Source organism: Triticum aestivum, chromosome 3A (assembly GCF_018294505.1).
Source record: "Triticum aestivum cultivar Chinese Spring chromosome 3A, IWGSC CS RefSeq v2.1, whole genome shotgun sequence".
Lineage (NCBI taxonomy): Eukaryota > Viridiplantae > Streptophyta > Magnoliopsida > Poales > Poaceae > Triticum > Triticum aestivum.
Genome location: NC_057800.1, coordinates 629,955,012 through 629,971,574, shown reverse-complemented (window position 1 = coordinate 629,971,574; position 16,563 = coordinate 629,955,012).

Below are 16,563 nucleotides of genomic sequence, written 5' to 3'. Positions count from 1 at the left end.
AGAGAAGTGCAGAAAAATATGATCTGAAGCAAAAGAGATAAGGTTTATGAGCAGACGGAGAGGTTAAGGACTCACGTTACAATCACACTACTATTTGCATCACCCTCCTTATTTTAGCAAAAAAAAAAATAGTAAGTTGTTTGGGTCCAACACACCTTAAGATCTATAATTTATAAATCATCGCTACAAATGTTGTGGTGTGCCTCTTTCCATTATACACTTTGAAATGAATGAATGAAATCTGATTGAGTATATATAAAGTTGAGATGTGTAAGTTCCATGTTGGAAATTTAATCTTTCTAAGGAAAGGATTCAACATGAGGCATAAATCATGTTGGAAACACATCTGTAGCTGGCCCTACTAAGTATGAAAGGATTAACATCATACTACATTTTATATAAATTATGAACTCAGTATAATTTGAAGTGTTATGCTATTGCATACCGGTCCATTTAAGCAAACTTTGTATTTCCCAGATAAAAAATTGCAGTCTAAAAGAGGGAACATAGCAAATTGTAGGGATGGAAAACTATATAGGCATTATGTTATCTTCATTATGTAGCACCCCTACGCCACTTGGAGATTCAGAGATAGACTAACTTGCAAAGTCTGAAGTAGTGTGATGACGCAAATAAAAGCAGCCATCAGTAAGTTTCATCATAAGATAAGATGAATTTGATGCTAGAAAAGTTACTTGAGCATGTTAACAAAAATCCTAATGAACAATTCATAATACCCACAAGAAAAAATGCAATTACTGATGATTCTTATCAGTAGCAAGTTGGCCCAGAGTTGAACAAATATTGTCTTGCACCATAAGATCCATGCATAAACTGAAAGAAAACCAAACGATACTTGATGAATGTACCAGAACCAACTTGGTTAAAAGTGGTCAATCATATATTCTCTTAAAAAACAGTGGAAATAGGACCAGATAATATCACACGTGGATTTGTAGGCTGTGCTCGACAAGGTTCCGAAATTGCACAATAGTATGTCCTCCTATACCTATAAAAAGTTGATGTCCTGCTACGCACTTGAGGATTACAAAGATTTGTATCTACATCACATGACCCTTGAATATACACTCCATATTGGTCAAGTATGTACAGTGGAAGATTATGTGTAGAGGTTTCATTCTCAAGTATGTACATGACCCTTGAATATACACCCCATATCACACGTGGAAATAGTACGCGTGCACGTGCAACGCACGTCTCAACAAATATAAATGTTAATATACACTGTATTATTGGATGCTGTACATTTTCACTGGAATTTTAAATATTTTGTTAACTGTAATAACAATCGAGTGCACAATATTGAAGCAGTACTATCTAAAATACATCACACGAACTAAAATATTAGAAATGTTTTTCAACAGAAAAATATTAGTCTTGACACAAATGCTCGAGTACATTCAAGTCCAAAATAAATAGTGATGAACACTAATTTGTCATTGTTCTAATCACAACATCCATTTGAAAGATTTGATGCTTATACACAAAACAAACAAGTATAACATGGTTCTTTATCCGAACCAAACTATTGCTTCCAAAGGTGATGACAATTGTCGCTGATAAATGGGCAGGGGCTACCTACCAAGTACCAAAATTTGGTTGACTACCCGCAAAGCTAAAAGTTAACTCGATTTATAGCAAGGGGACTCTTGCAGCACTATTTGTTCAGACTATCTGCTGGAAGTATGAACATATGAAGCTACAAAGCAAATAAAAATGTCAACAGTAAACCTCTCTTCGAGACACATGATCATAGTCCTCAATGTAGTAGAAAAGCAGTGGAGCAGAATTTCTCGATACCGACTGCATGGCGGGTTACATACATCAGGGAGGAACTACTACTGATAAAAATGCTTACCACCCATGGATTCCATAGCACCTGAAATTTTGGAGTGCAGAAAACAAAAGTATTAGTTAGAAACAATGAAGTACCTAACAAATTGCAAGTTTAAAAATCAAAATATATCTTCCCATACCCCTTTCACCAGTCAAATAATGTGGAATATAATGAAAAGGGGCCTACTTATTTACCTCTGCTTATTTGTCAGTTATGTTCTAAGAGCCGTCCACCTTAGGGTCTTGCTTCTTCATCTTCCTCCACGTATATTTGGTGATAAGCTCCATCTTCTCCAGCTTGTTCTTTTTCAGGACCTTCCCGTTACCCCTTCTTAGAATCATCTCTTGTGGTATCCTTGGCATCAGTATGCAACACTGATAAATTTAGGCTAATGAAAAAATATATAGGGTACTTAAGTGCTTGTATAGAAAAAGAATAAGACATAGTTTGTAGAACATGCCATGTATATTTTTATGGTTCAGAAGAAGAAACTCAGCTACCATTATCATTTATCAATGTCTACCTCCTCTTTTCTCTCATAAACCCACAAGAAGAAACGGAAGCAGTGTACCAGACATTTATGTAAGAGTTCTTAGCACACAAAATCGACTATAAACCGAACCGAGCACAACCTAGTAATTCATAACAGCAGGTGAACATCTTAAATTTTATAAGGCATCTCAATGTAGTAGCCAAGGACAACAGCCTTTTTCGTCTTTAAATTTCCTGAAGCATGTCGAGCTTCCTAACACTAATAATCAATAAATGAAGCCATTTAGATTTGTCACTAAAGAAGTAAATGTAGCATGAGAGAAAAAGTAATTGATTATTTCTTATGATTTCATACCAGAAAGGAAGAAAAGACAAAATATTGGACCAGCAAACCCGGGGCCAATTGTTAATAATCCTATGTTATTTCAACCATAAGTCTCAGTATGCTGTTGTGTACATAATGGTACAGGTTCACATGTATCAATTGAACAAGCTCACCAGATACTAAGCTGGAAATAAGGTCTTCCAGCCCTATCAGTAAGTATAGAATTGTGAGCACCGGATACACAAGGACCATGATCAGCGCAAAGCATGACACATATCTGTCAAAAATACGAAGAAACTTTATTAGGACCAAGTAAACTCTAGATATAGAAGGGGGGAAGTATAAAATTATGACTTTGATTCCCCAACCTGCAAAAAATATTTAACCCCAAGCCTTGATTCCCACTATCAAAGAGTTGCTGCCAAGGATGTTGTGACTGCTCTTATTGTTGGAGTCACCCTCCATGAGAATGAAACCTCTACACATGTCTCCAGTACCTCCGATGAGCAAGGGAATAGGGTGTAACCTAAAATTCTAAATTCTATTTAAATGAAACTGTTTTAACTATACATGATAATAGCATGACCAAGATTGAACATTATACAACTAATATGTGAAAAGAGCAGCATCAGCTATCATCCTGCTACTCCTTTTCCTTATAACCTTGATAAATATTTTTTGATGATTGATACAAGGGATAGGAGACCCAAACCATCATGAATAGAACGCCACAAACAGCATGGTGAGCGGACATGTAAGGAATAAATGTTGAATGGACTCCTCGTTGCAATAAAAATAGCACATTGTGCAGCCCTGTCAATTATGCTTTTTCAGATTGTGCTTGGTTATGTCTATGAGCCACAAGACAGCGGCATCATGGTCCTCCTCCCCAAGGATCACTCGTCCCAGTGAGTTTAGCTCGGGGACCATTCAGGAAGAGCTGGAGAAGCAAGGTAACCGAGTAGCTTCGCCGTGACATCCATTGTCGAAGACGGGGTAACCTATAAACTGATGAACCAACTAAAGTAGTTATATGAATAAAATCACTATACATGAGAGGGCTTTGCAGTGCATTAAGAAAACTACAAAAAAAACTGATGAACAGAACAATAAAATTCAAGCTCTAACAGGTAGACTCAATGGACGGCGGCTTGGTCGGTTAATCACCATCATTTCTATCTACGTGAATATGATTCTGCCCTCTTCAGACAGACTTGCAAAAAATACTGCTACATTGACAAAAGTTGTTGGCATCTCACAAATGCATTTCCTAGTGTGTTTTTGTTGTGGAAAACAAAAGGTCAATTTGTTAGACCTTTCAGCCTGAGCATTGATAGTTGTGGATGACACTAGGAGAGTTGGGACAATTTTCGTTGGTTTATTTCTCACACAATGCCATGCCAACCTGAGGGGTTGGGGATACATATTTATAGGCTGCTAGCCAGCCAAGGCATATGCTAAGATGCTGCTAAGATGCCAGTCTAAGATGCTAGTCTAAGATGCTAGTCTAAGATGCTAACTGACAGTCCTTGATGGTCAAGAACAGAACTCTATCCTAACAGCCAGTCCTTGATGGTCCAGGACTTTATCCTCCTAACTGCCACAAGGACCATGTGCTGCAGCCCCACAAGGACCCTAGTACACAGACTTATCCATCATTCTCCCCCTAAGTCTTGTACGTCGTCTTGTGGGAGAGTTGAATCATCCCAATCCTGGAGCAAAGTTCGAGGAACTTGACCCTCCCAAGGGGCTTGGTGAGCAGGTCTGCGAGCTGATCCTTGGTGTTGATGTAGCTCGCCTCGATAATCCCTTCTTCCACACAGCTGCGGATGAAGTGATACCTCAGTCGGATGTGCTTGCTCCGTTCGTGGAACACGGGGTTCTTTGCCAGGGCCAGGGCGGACTTGCTGTCCACCAGGAGCTGCACCGTTCTGGTGTCTTGAACGAGAAGATCACCAAGCAGTCGAGCAAGCCAGAGCGCCTGAGTACAGGCGGTGGAGGCCGCTATGTACTCAGCCTCACAGCTGGACAGGGCCACCACCTGCTGCTTGACTGATTGCCAGCTCACGAGACACTTGCCGAGGAAGAGGAGGATCCCGCTCGTGCTCTTGCTGGTGTCGATGTCGCCGGCGTGGTCGCTGTCGCTGTACCCAACGAAGTGTGCCGCCCCAGGGCACCTAGGGTAATGGAGGCCGTGGTCGAGGGTCCCTGCTATGTAGCGGACGATCCTCTTCACTGCCTGCTGGTGTTCCGACGTTGGTCGCTCCATGAACCGACTGACATAGCCGACGGAGAATGCCAAGTCCGGCCGTGTGTGAGTGAGGTAGCGAAGGCTCCCCACAAGGCGTCGGTACTGCGTAGTATCCACTTCCTCCGTCGTGCTGTCGCGACTTAGTTTCAGCCTCTCCTCCATCGGAGTGAGAGCTGGATGGCAGTCGGTGAGCCCAGCTAGCTCAACGATGCGCTTGGCGTAGGCGGACTGTCGAAGCGCGATCCCGGAGTGGTCCTGGTGCACCTCAATCCCTAGATAGAAGGAGAGGAGCCCCAGGTCACTCATCTGGAACGTGGCCTTCATGTCTTCCTTGAACGCCGCCACCTCTGCATCTTTGGTGCCGGTGATCACCAGGTCGTCAACGTAGACGCCCACCAGCAGGGCATTTCCTCCACTCCCCCGTCGGTAGATGGCAGCCTCATGCGGGCTCTGCTCGAAACCCATCTTCTTCAGCGTGGAGTCCAGCTTGGCGTTCCACGCCCTGGGTGCCTGCCGCAGGCCATAGAGAGCCTTGCGCAGGCGGAGCACCTTGCCCTCCTGGCCGGGAATCGTAAACCCCGGTGGCTGATGCACGTAGACTTCCTCCTTCAAGTCGCCATTGAGGAATGCCGACTTAACGTCCATGTGGTGGACACGCCAGCCCTCCTGGGCAGCCAGCGCAAGGAGAAGTCGCACGGACTCCATCCGTGCCACGGGAGCGAAAGCGTCGTCGAAGTCGACTCCTTCCTGCTGCAAGAAGCCTCGGGCCACCAAACGAGCCTTGTGCTTGATGATGGCGCCGGCTCCATCCCTCTTCAGCTTGAACACCCACTTAAGGGTGATTGCGCGGTGACCTCGAGGGAGATCAGCAAGCTCCCAGGTGCGGTTTTGCTCGACCGCATCCATCTCCAACTTCATCGCGGCGCGCCATGCCGCGTCTCTCTCGGCCTCTGCAAAGGACCGTGGTTCGCCGTCTTCACACACGAGCTGTAGCTGCGCCTCCAGGTCACGTGGCACCAGTCCTGGCACCGGCTGGTCGCCGAGCACATTATCCATCGTACGGTACCGCAGCGGTTCGCCTCCATACCATGCGTCGACCCGCTCCTCGTCGTGAGTGAGCGGGGAAGCGAACTTCATCGGGTTGTGCTCTGCGTGAGCTGGTGCTGATGAAGACGAGCCCGGAGTGGCGACCGCCGGGGCTGGAGTATGCGGCGTCGCTGGTTGTGGTGTCGTCGGTGTAGCAGGCGCCGGAGTCGATGTAGTTTTGGGGGCCGGGGTAGACGTGCCCGGTGAAGAGGAGCTGCTTGCTCCCCCAGCTTCCTTGAAGTGAGCGTACTCGACAATGAAGTCGTCATACGTCGGCGTCGAGCCGTCGTCCACCGCCTTGTCCCATTGCCACCCTCGCCCTTCGTTGAACACGACGTCTCGCGCTGTGCGCACACGTTGTGTCTTTGGGTCGAGGATGCGGTAGGCCTTTGAGCCCTCCGCGTAGCCGATGAAGACTCCCGGAGTGCTCCTGTCGTCGAGCTTGCCGATGTGGCCGAGCTCCTTGGCGAACGCAAGGCAGCCAAAGACCCGCAAATGAGAGACCGCCGGCTTCTGCCCATGCCAGGCCTCGTACGGAGTTCTGCCGTCGAGTGCCTTAGTAGGAGAGCGGTTGAGGATGTAGACGGCTGTTAGCACCGCCTCTCCCCAGAAGACAGCCGGCATCCCTCTCTGCTTGAGGAGAGCCCGAGCCATCCCCACAACCGTCTGGTTGCGCCGCTCGACGACGCCGTTTTGCTGCGGGCTGTACGGCGCGGAGTAGTGGCGCTGGATGCCCTCATCGGCGCAGTACGACGCGAATTCAGCCGCCGTGAACTCGCCGCCGTTGTCAGTGCGCAACACGCGCAATTTGCGGCCGCTCTCCGCCTCCACACCAACCTGCGCGCGCCTGATGGCGTCCGCCGCTTCTCCCTTACTGCCGAGGATCATCACCCACATGTAGCGGGAGAGATCGTCGACGAGCAGCAGGAAGTAGCGTCGACCTCCTGGTGTGGCTGGCGTCACCGGGCCGCACAGGTCTCCGTGCACGAGCTCCAGCTTCTCCTTAGCCCGAAAACTCGCCTGTTGGGGAAAGGGGAGTCGTCTTTGCTTTGTCAGTACGCAGATGTCGCAGAACTGCTCCACATGGTCGAGGCATGGCAGGCCTCGCACCATCTCCTTGGCACTTAGACGCTTCAGGGCCTCAAAGTGAAGGTGCCCAAAGCGCTCATGCCACCGCCACGCCTCGTCGTCTCGACGGACAGCGAGACAGACCGGTTGTGCCACCTGCACATCAAGGACGTAGAGTCGATTTTCACCTCTGGGCACCTTGGCGAGAAGGCGACGCTGGCGATCCCAGATGCGTAGGACCCCATGCTCAATCAGCACGCGTGAGCCGTTCTCATCCAGCTGTCCCAAGCTGATGATGGAATTCCTTAGCGCGGGGATGTAGTAGACACCGGTGAGCAGCCGGTGCTCTCCCATCTTGGTGGTGAAGATGACGGAGCCGACGCCCTTTATCTCCACAGCGGAGGCATCCCCGAACTTGACGGAGCCTCGCGCATCGGAGTCGAGCTCGGCGAAGAATTCCCTTCGACCGGTCATGTGGTGGGTGGCGCCGGTGTCGAGGCACCACCCCGTAGCCTTGTCCTTCCCGGAGCCATCGCCGAGAAGAGCATGTGCTTTTGGCTCATCGAGGTGGATGAAAGCCTTTGCGACTGGAGTCGCTGAGGGTAGCTCAATGCTTGCATGCGCCATGAACAGAGCCGTCTCCTCCTCCTTCGCCTGTGCGACGTGAGCCTGGCCTTGTCGTGGTTGCCGACACTCATTGGCCCAATGGCCAAACCGGCCACAGTTGTGGCAACTGTTGTCTTGTGCCGGCCTGGGCTTGCCAGCGGCGCCGTCCTTGGCGCCTCCGCGGGCGTCACCTTCGGCACGTCCTTGTGCCCTGCCCGGGGGGCCTCTTCGCGCCTTACGCTGCTTGCCACGCTTGCGGCCGCCCGTCGAGGAGGAAGGCTCCCCCTTCTTGTCACCAAGGCTGGGATCCCACTGCTCCCGAGTTAGGAGCAGCTTCCCGCCGGTGGTGACGGGCCCCGAGGGGGGCTGTGGCTCGTCGGTGTCGACGACCTTGAGTCGACCTATCGCCTCCTCGATCGTCATCGTGGAGAGGTCCAGCAACGACTCGATCGAGCGAGCCATCTGCTTGTACTTCTCGGGAATGCACCGAAAAAGCTTCTCGACAGCTCTCTCCTCGGTGTAGGTGGCATCGCCAAACTTCACCATCTTCTGCAGCAGAGTGTTGAGACGGAGAGCAAAGTCATCAACGTCCTCACCTGGCTTGAAGCCCAGGTTCTCCCACTCCTTACGAAGTGCCTGCAGGGTGGACTTGCGAGCACGGTCGCTGCCGATGCGTGCTGCGGCGATGGCGTCCCAAGCCTCCTTGGCAGTCCGCTTGTTGGAAAGCGAGAACTGCATCTCGGGCGGGACTGCGGCGATGAGGGCGTCCAGCGCTCGTCGATCCTCTAGGTGGTCGACGTTGCTGTCCTGGACTGCCTCCCACATGCGCCGCACCTGGAGCCTGACCTTCATGATCCCGGCCCACTCGACGTAGTTGGTTTTAGTGAGGGTAGGCCACCCAACACTGGAACCAACATCCCTGACCACAGTCCGGACCTCGTAGAGGCCGCGGTCCTGGTCGTTGCAGCCGCCGTCGCGGTGCGCGCCTCCACCTGGAGCGCGGGCGTGCTCGGCTGCCCACTGCGCCGTCCGCTCCTGCGCCACTTTGGCGCGATCTGCGTCGGCGCCGTCGTCCGCAGGCGCGGAGCTGCTGGAGCTGCCGGGGCTGCCGCGGAGTGCCTTGGCATCCGCCGTAGCCTCACGGGCTGCTTCTGCTGCTGCTGCTGCTTCTACCTCCGCCCTGGCTGCTTCTACCTCCGCTCTGGCTGCTGCCAGCTCCGCTGCAGCCAGCCTCGACACTCTTGCCGCCGCAGCAGCCGCTGCTACAGCCGCTCGCTCACGCTCCTCTGCCACGGCGCGCTCGGCCTCTTGTCGGCGCCGCATGCTCGAGGTAGCCGTGTGCTGAGAGCGACCTGCAGACATGGCTCGCTGCAGGGGGGCTGTTGCGTGAAGAGGAGGCTGATGAAGACGAGCTGCTGCTCGACAGTCCGGAGGGAGGAAGGTAACCAGAGGCAGACGGAGCAGCTGCTGCTACCGACTTGGGCTGCTCACAGGAAATGCTCAGGGTGCAGGTTAACCTGGCTCTGATACCACTTGTTAGACCTTTCAGCCTGAGCATTGATAGTTGTGGATGACACTAGGAGAGTTGGGACAATTTTCGTTGGTTTATTTCTCACACAATGCCATGCCAACCTGAGGGGTTGGGGATACATATTTATAGGCTGCTAGCCAGCCAAGGCATATGCTAAGATGCTGCTAAGATGCCAGTCTAAGATGCTAGTCTAAGATGCTAGTCTAAGATGCTAACTGACAGTCCTTGATGGTCAAGAACAGAACTCTATCCTAACAGCCAGTCCTTGATGGTCCAGGACTTTATCCTCCTAACTGCCACAAGGACCATGTGCTGCAGCCCCACAAGGACCCTAGTACACAGACTTATCCATCACAATTGTTTTCAAGAAAGACAGAGCCATATCTCGCAGAATATAAGTCTCGCTGCAAAGCAGCAGAGAGACTCGAGATTTCCAACATTAAACATGAGAAAACAATCATCGGTATGTACCTTTTTTACCAAGGACTGTGTCTTGCTTGATTTCTTATGCATACAAGCATGGTTTTCTCTCAGGCAGACACGGGAAACTTAACTTGATGCAAAGTATGCAACAAAGAAAAGGAAAATAAATTGCTCTGCATTGTCCAATAGTCTTCATTTTAATACTTTAACTGTACTTAAGGTAATGTGCTAGCATAAAATGAGCTGGTTTTGCTTTTTGTGATGTTTGCTGATGTCAGGCACATTTCATGAGTGAGGAAATGAGTCCAACCATCCATTCATTCTGTGTTCTTTTGGGAATAGCCTAGCATCAAATTCAAGTTTTCTTTAGAAAAGATAAAATCGTTGCATAGTCGACATAGATAACCTCAATACGGTGGAGGATAAAGTACAACTCAGTACCAAGTATTAGCTAGAGAGTGCCCCTGGTTATTTTGTTCCAATTAAACTGAAACTATCGGACAACACGATAGGCGAAAACTCCATGTGCTAAACAATCGAACATCAGCCATGACTCATCGCATCTTACCTGCAGAAGTGGCAAGGGCATCGTTGTGTGAACAATCTGACATCAGATCACGTGTATTTCGAGTCCGCGATGAACTAATTGACCAGTAAAACAACAATCTGGTCCCAGCCCATTCGAGCAATCAAGGCTCTGTTGATGCCCTACACCAATTCCGGAAGAAGAAGGATCAGTGCCCACATTAGCCAAGGAAAGAAATCAAGCACCTTTTAGAAAGGTATAATCACAGATTGACAGTCTAGGGGCTGGACGTACGTCATTTGGCGGATGATGTAGATTGTAGTCCATGCATTGGGGTTAACCTGACGGAAACACACATAAGTAATGAGTTCAGTGATCACCGCGAACAAGGCAGATTCTAAGTAATTTTAACAAATGGAACACAACTCAATCTTCTTCACTGTGGAGCATTTTCACAAGAAATCAGGGTATCCATACCTGAATAGTGTGCCTTGAAATGCCATCCACCAAGTTGTGGATCTACCTGCTTGCTGGTGACCATTTTTAGTTGGAAGTAGATTTTTCATATTTTCATGTTTTGCATTCAACAAATGCAATGCCTGCGCGGGTACTTATGTTAGATCTCAATGTTTTCCGTCACAACAATCTGCATAACACACATACATACAAAATGAGAAGCAATAGAAGGGCAACTAAAAATAATATTAGCAGTAGCACGAGCTGGCACACGCTCACATAGCTAGCATCACACCTCTTGTCTCTCTCTCTCTCTCTCTCTCTCTCTCTCTCTCTCTCTCTCTCTCTCTCTCTCTCTCTGTGTGTGTGTGTGTAGGCATTAGCAGCAACAACATTAGGGACGGCTTTTGTGTTGGGCTCTAGCCAGAAAAGACTGCCTGACCATGGCCTGAACAGAGAGAGGGAAGGGAAGGGCCTTCCATAGCGAGCCATGGCCTGCACGCCCGCCATAGTGCTCCTCCGTCACACCCGCGGCCTGCAGAAACCAACTGCACGGATCAAATCAAAAAATACAGAAGAAGAAGATGAGGTGAGGGGAGGGGAGGCGAGGGGAGGAGGATGGAGGGCGTCAGTACCTTTGATGTCTACGTGCTGCAACCCGTCACCGACGTTGATGTCCACCACATCAGCAACCACCGAGAGAAGGCCGCCGCCGCCGCCGTCGTCGCCCCATCCCCATCCATCCATGGGTGGGTGTTGGGCTAGGGTTTCATCCCCATCCATCCATTGGTCGGGCCGGACCTCCATGGCCGACCTCGCGGGCCAGGTGGACGAGGGCGCGGTGGTGCCGCTGCGGATCTGGGCGCCCCCTCACCTTGTCGCGTGATATGGAGCCTTCTCTCCCATAGCCCCACACCTTGTCACGCGGATCCAGGCTGAGAAGGTGAGAGGCTGGAGCGGCGGCGCTAGAGGAGGAGGAGGCCGACGGCGGTGGGTTGAGGCAACGGCGGGGTTGGGGTTGGGGCAGAGGAGAGTGGCGGTGGGCAAGTGCATCGAGAGGGCACGAGGGAGCGAGCGCCTGACTTTTTAACCTTCGTAGATTTTTTGAGGACGATTTTCTGTCGATGAACCGTAGTGTTTCACAACGGGCATCGTGGTAGCATACTGATTTTTTTGTCGGTCTCGAGGGTGGAAGGGGGAATTGCTGGGTTGCGGGAGGTGGGATCCAGGACGAAAATTAACCGTTTTTGATGGGACGAAAATTGATCGGACTCCTAATGGAGCAGTTGGTAGTCTCGCTTTCAGGTTTTTTTCGTCTCACCACTTTCGTCTGGTTTTTTTTCGTAAGTTAACCGTCGTAGATTTTTTCGTCGCCTCCCCCACTTCATCGGTTTATTTTCACTTCACCCTCTCACACAACAAAAAAAACTGAACGGATCAGAACTTTCCATACTGACGCAAATTATTTAGTAATGTCTTTATGTAAAAGAATCAATCACAATCAATCTCTAAAGATCAAATCTAAATTAATTAATCTTCATAACGTTTGTTTCCTTTCGAATCACGTCCATAACTTTCCTTCTTTGTTTACGCAAAAACTGTTTGGTAGCAGAGATTATGAAGCTTCCTATGAGTGTAGTAATAGAAAGTATTCTTTTTCTTGATGATTCGTTTCCATGCATGATGATAGTAAATTAGGCCAACATTCACCACTATTTATCAACGTCATCAATCGTATCCATTCCTACCAGTTTTAAGGGAATCTGCTCGCTATGTCTTTTTTAAGGGGATCCGCTCGCTAAGTCGTCGTCGCACGTTATTTTCACAAGCAATTTTCCTAAAAAGGGCGTGGGTATTGGTAGTTGAACGCCCGCTAGATTTTCCGCCTGTCCCATCCTCGCGCTGTACCGCCGCCACCCGCCGAATTTCCAGCCGCCCGAGCCCGTTAACTTTGCCAGCCATCGGGTCGACTGCCCCCGCCCCAAACCCCCATCCCCGAGCACTAGCTATCGCCGCGTTGCCGCCCCAAGCTCCACGCCACCGGGAACGAATCAAGCGTCGTCCCGACACCGCCGTCGCCGGCCCAGCACCTCCAGCCTTGCATGGACAACTTCAATGTGCAGTCTCCCTTGCTGCCTCACCTTCTGCCAGTGCATGCAGCGGCGGGGTTGGACGCGTGCGTGCTTGCTAGCTTGCTCTCCGTGCGTACGTACTTGCTCTGCGTGCGTCTCACCGGCCAATGCGCATGATGCGTGTGTGCCTGCTTTTCTGTATGTGTATGCCAGCGTGATGCGTGTGTGCGTTGCTGTGTGTGTATGATATAGATGGCCCGAGTGTGTGCATGCTATGCTCTGCTCTCTGCTGATCTATGTGTTGGTGCTCCTGCTATATGTTCATGCCATACAAATGAAATTTCTGTTAATCTTCTAACATGTTGAGTTGGTTCTCTCTGTCTTCTGAGGGGGTGAATGCAAAGCAGTCTATTAAGCCATGCACTATTGCTGAGCTAAATTGACAAAAAAATATTGGTAGCCATAGTTGTAGTTTAAGTAGTAGCGAGTTGTCTGATATGTATAAAGAGCCCGTTGCAACTGAGTACGTTGCTAAATTGACAAAAAAGATCGCCAGTGTCACTTGATATGTATGAAAATATTAAATGTATTATTAACATGATTAATATTAAACTCTTAAAGTTAATGTGGCCCCGTTGCAACGCATGGGCGTTCTTCTAGTAGGGATATGTTATGCACCATGGCATTATTTCAGACCATGTCATTTCTTATCATTTTTATACCATGGCAATTTCAATTTATGTCATATGGCATTTTTTTTACTTTTTTCAGTACATGGTAGTTTTTTTGTCATGGCAATAATCTTTAAAACTAGTTGCCATGTAATCAACGAATATTTCTCTCCAAATCATGGCAATTTTGTAATTGTATCCTTTTTGTCACATGGTATTTTTTTTTAAAAATAATAGCGTTTCATACATCCTCATGGGAAATTCTCACATTTTTTTCTCGTCTCCAAAACATGGCTCGTTTTTGCAAATTACTCGTATCGTTTCTTTTTCATATGGCAATTTTGTAGGGAGCGCCTGGAACTCATTCGAGTGAGACATCAAATGGTCTCATTCACGTGACGTATGCATGACGTCCTCTTTTCTTGTCCCAGCCCGTTTCCCTCTCAGGCCAGCACTGTCCTTCTCTTTGTCCCAGCCCGTTTCCCTCTCAGGCTCGCACTATGCCTCTCAATAACGGGCCTCTTTTGCTTGTCAGTTTTTTTTGTTGTTATTTGTTTTGGTTGTTGAAGCGCCGCAGCCCGTTTCCCTCGCAGGCCCACACTGTCCCTAATCTTTTGTTTTGGTTGCCATTGTTAAATAAGCCAATCAAAACAAGGACAACTGGGATAGCTGCACATACAGGAAGATTTGGTGCTGGTGTTTGTGCTACAATGGCATTGAAATAGGCAAATGGCGGAACGGCTAGTCTGTTCAAACACTTTGATCACCATAAAAAATCCCTTCCTAGCGAGAAACACCTAAAATCATCCCCTGCCACGTAACCACACTCTAATAAAAGTTCATAAATGCTATGGTACTCTGAATCTAACAAATTCAGACTTGCTGTACAATTTCTCTAGCAGAGACAGACTTCTATCAAATAGAGATTCCTGGCTCAATGAATCAAAATCCTCATCCCCTGCTGCCCAACCCACTACTCCAACGTGACCTACACAAAATTCACCAGTGCGAGCCGATGCATTCTACAGAACAAAAAATCGCGGCGCTGAGTTGAACGGAGCGGAACCAAACTGGAACTTCGCACACAAACGAAAAAAAAAAACATAGAGATAGCGTGATGTGGACTTGGTCTTACTCTATCGTGTGCCGCGTGCTCAGTGTCGCCGGCGCAGAGATCGGGGGGCCTGCCCATGGCGGACGGCGCGTCGCCTGCGCGGAGCTCCCGGGCGGTGCAGACGGCGAGGGACTTGTCGGGCGCGCGGGGCTCCTGGACAGGGCAGACGGCGGGGGCTTTGTCGAGCACGCGAAGCTCCAGTACGGTGGGGATGGCGGGTGGCTCATCGGCGGCGACATCGCAGGCCATCGTCTTCGATGCGCTCGCCCCCGTCTCTGCCCAGCTGTCTCTCTCCCACCGATTCAAACAGTGCCAGCCAAAAAGAGATAGAAGCAGAGCCGCACAACCTGGTGTTATCCGTTGCAAAACGTTGGACATCTTCCACAAAAACCCTCCAAAAAAAAGTAATACAGTTGAGTTCAAAAAATGGCCTTTATGCTCCTACACAAGAGGTTGTTTGTGTAAAAAACATACATGAGATCATACCCTGTAAGAAAAATTGATACAAAAAAATATTTTAATAAAAATAATTATTATACAATATTGATCATGGTAAAAACTAGGGACTATATCTTTTTTACAAAATGATGTTATATTAAAACAAAGTAAAAAATCATTTGTTTTGTTCCATTAAAAAAGGGAAAAAATCTTAAAAAAAGGAAATAGTAGTAAATAGAATGTGAGTCAAGCATCAACTTGGAACTGGTTGAAAAATCGTTCCTCAACAAACACACTGACACCAGCACCTCTCAATTACGATTTCAGTGGTTGACTTGCAAAAAAATAAGGATTCGTACAGAAAACAAGTTTCCCCCTCCTCCTCCCCCTAGTTGCAAGTCGATGCTCGGCTAGCAACTTCTCCGCCTCCTCCTCGGTTGTGGCTCGATGGTAGACTCGCAAAAACTAGGAACCTTGAGAAACACACAAACACACGCACACACACACACTTTCCTCTAGCTGCGAGTCGATGGGTAACTTGCAACTGGGGACCCTCGACACATGCACACACACATCCCCCTAGTTGCGAGTCGATGGTCAACTTGCAAGTTGCAAACTGGGCGCCACAAATAAAACACACACACACACACCCCTAGTTGCAAATCAATAGGCAACTTGCAACTGGGGGTCCTCAACAAAACACACACACCACCCCCCTAATTAGAAGTCGGTGATTGAGATGCAACTGGGGCCCTTGACAAAAAAACACACACCCCTCTAGTTGCAAGTCGATTATCGACATGCAGTTGGGCATCTCCCCCTAGTTGCGAGTCGATGGTCAACTTGCAACTGGGGGCCACGAATAAAATACACACACACATACACACATCTCCTAGTTGCGAGTCGGATGGGCAACTTGCAACTGGGGTCCTCAACAAAACACACACACCCCCTAGTTGTGAGTCGGTGGTTGAGATGCAACTGGGCCCCTTGACAAAAAAGACACACACACGCACACACACACACACCAACTAGTTGCAAGTGGTTATCCGAGACACAATTGGGGACCCTCAACACACACATGCACGCACACTCCCCCCCTAGTTGCAAGTCGATGGTCAACTTGCAACTGGGGGCCACGGATAAAAAAACACATATACACACACACATCCCTAGTTGCGAGTTGATGGGCAACTTGCAACTAGGGGTCCTCGACAAACACTTACACCCCCTAGTTAGAAGTTGGTGGTTGAGATGCAATTAGGGACCCCTTGACAAAAAGACACACACACGCACACACTTCTAGTTGCGAGTCGGTTATTGACATGCAACTAGGGACCCACAACAAAACACACACACAAACACACGCACACACACATCATAGTTGCGAGTCGATGGGGTAACTTGCAACTGGGGACCCTCGACACACGCACACACAACTCTCCCTTGTTGCGAGTTGATGGTCAAACTAGCAACTAGGGGCCACGAATAAAAAAACACAGACACACCCTAGTTGCGAGTCAATGGGCAACTTGCAACTGGGGGTCCTCAACACCCCCCTAGTTGCGAGTCGATGCTTGACATGCAACTGGGGCCCCCTTAACAGAAAGACACGCGCATGCACACACTTATAGTTGCAAGTCAGT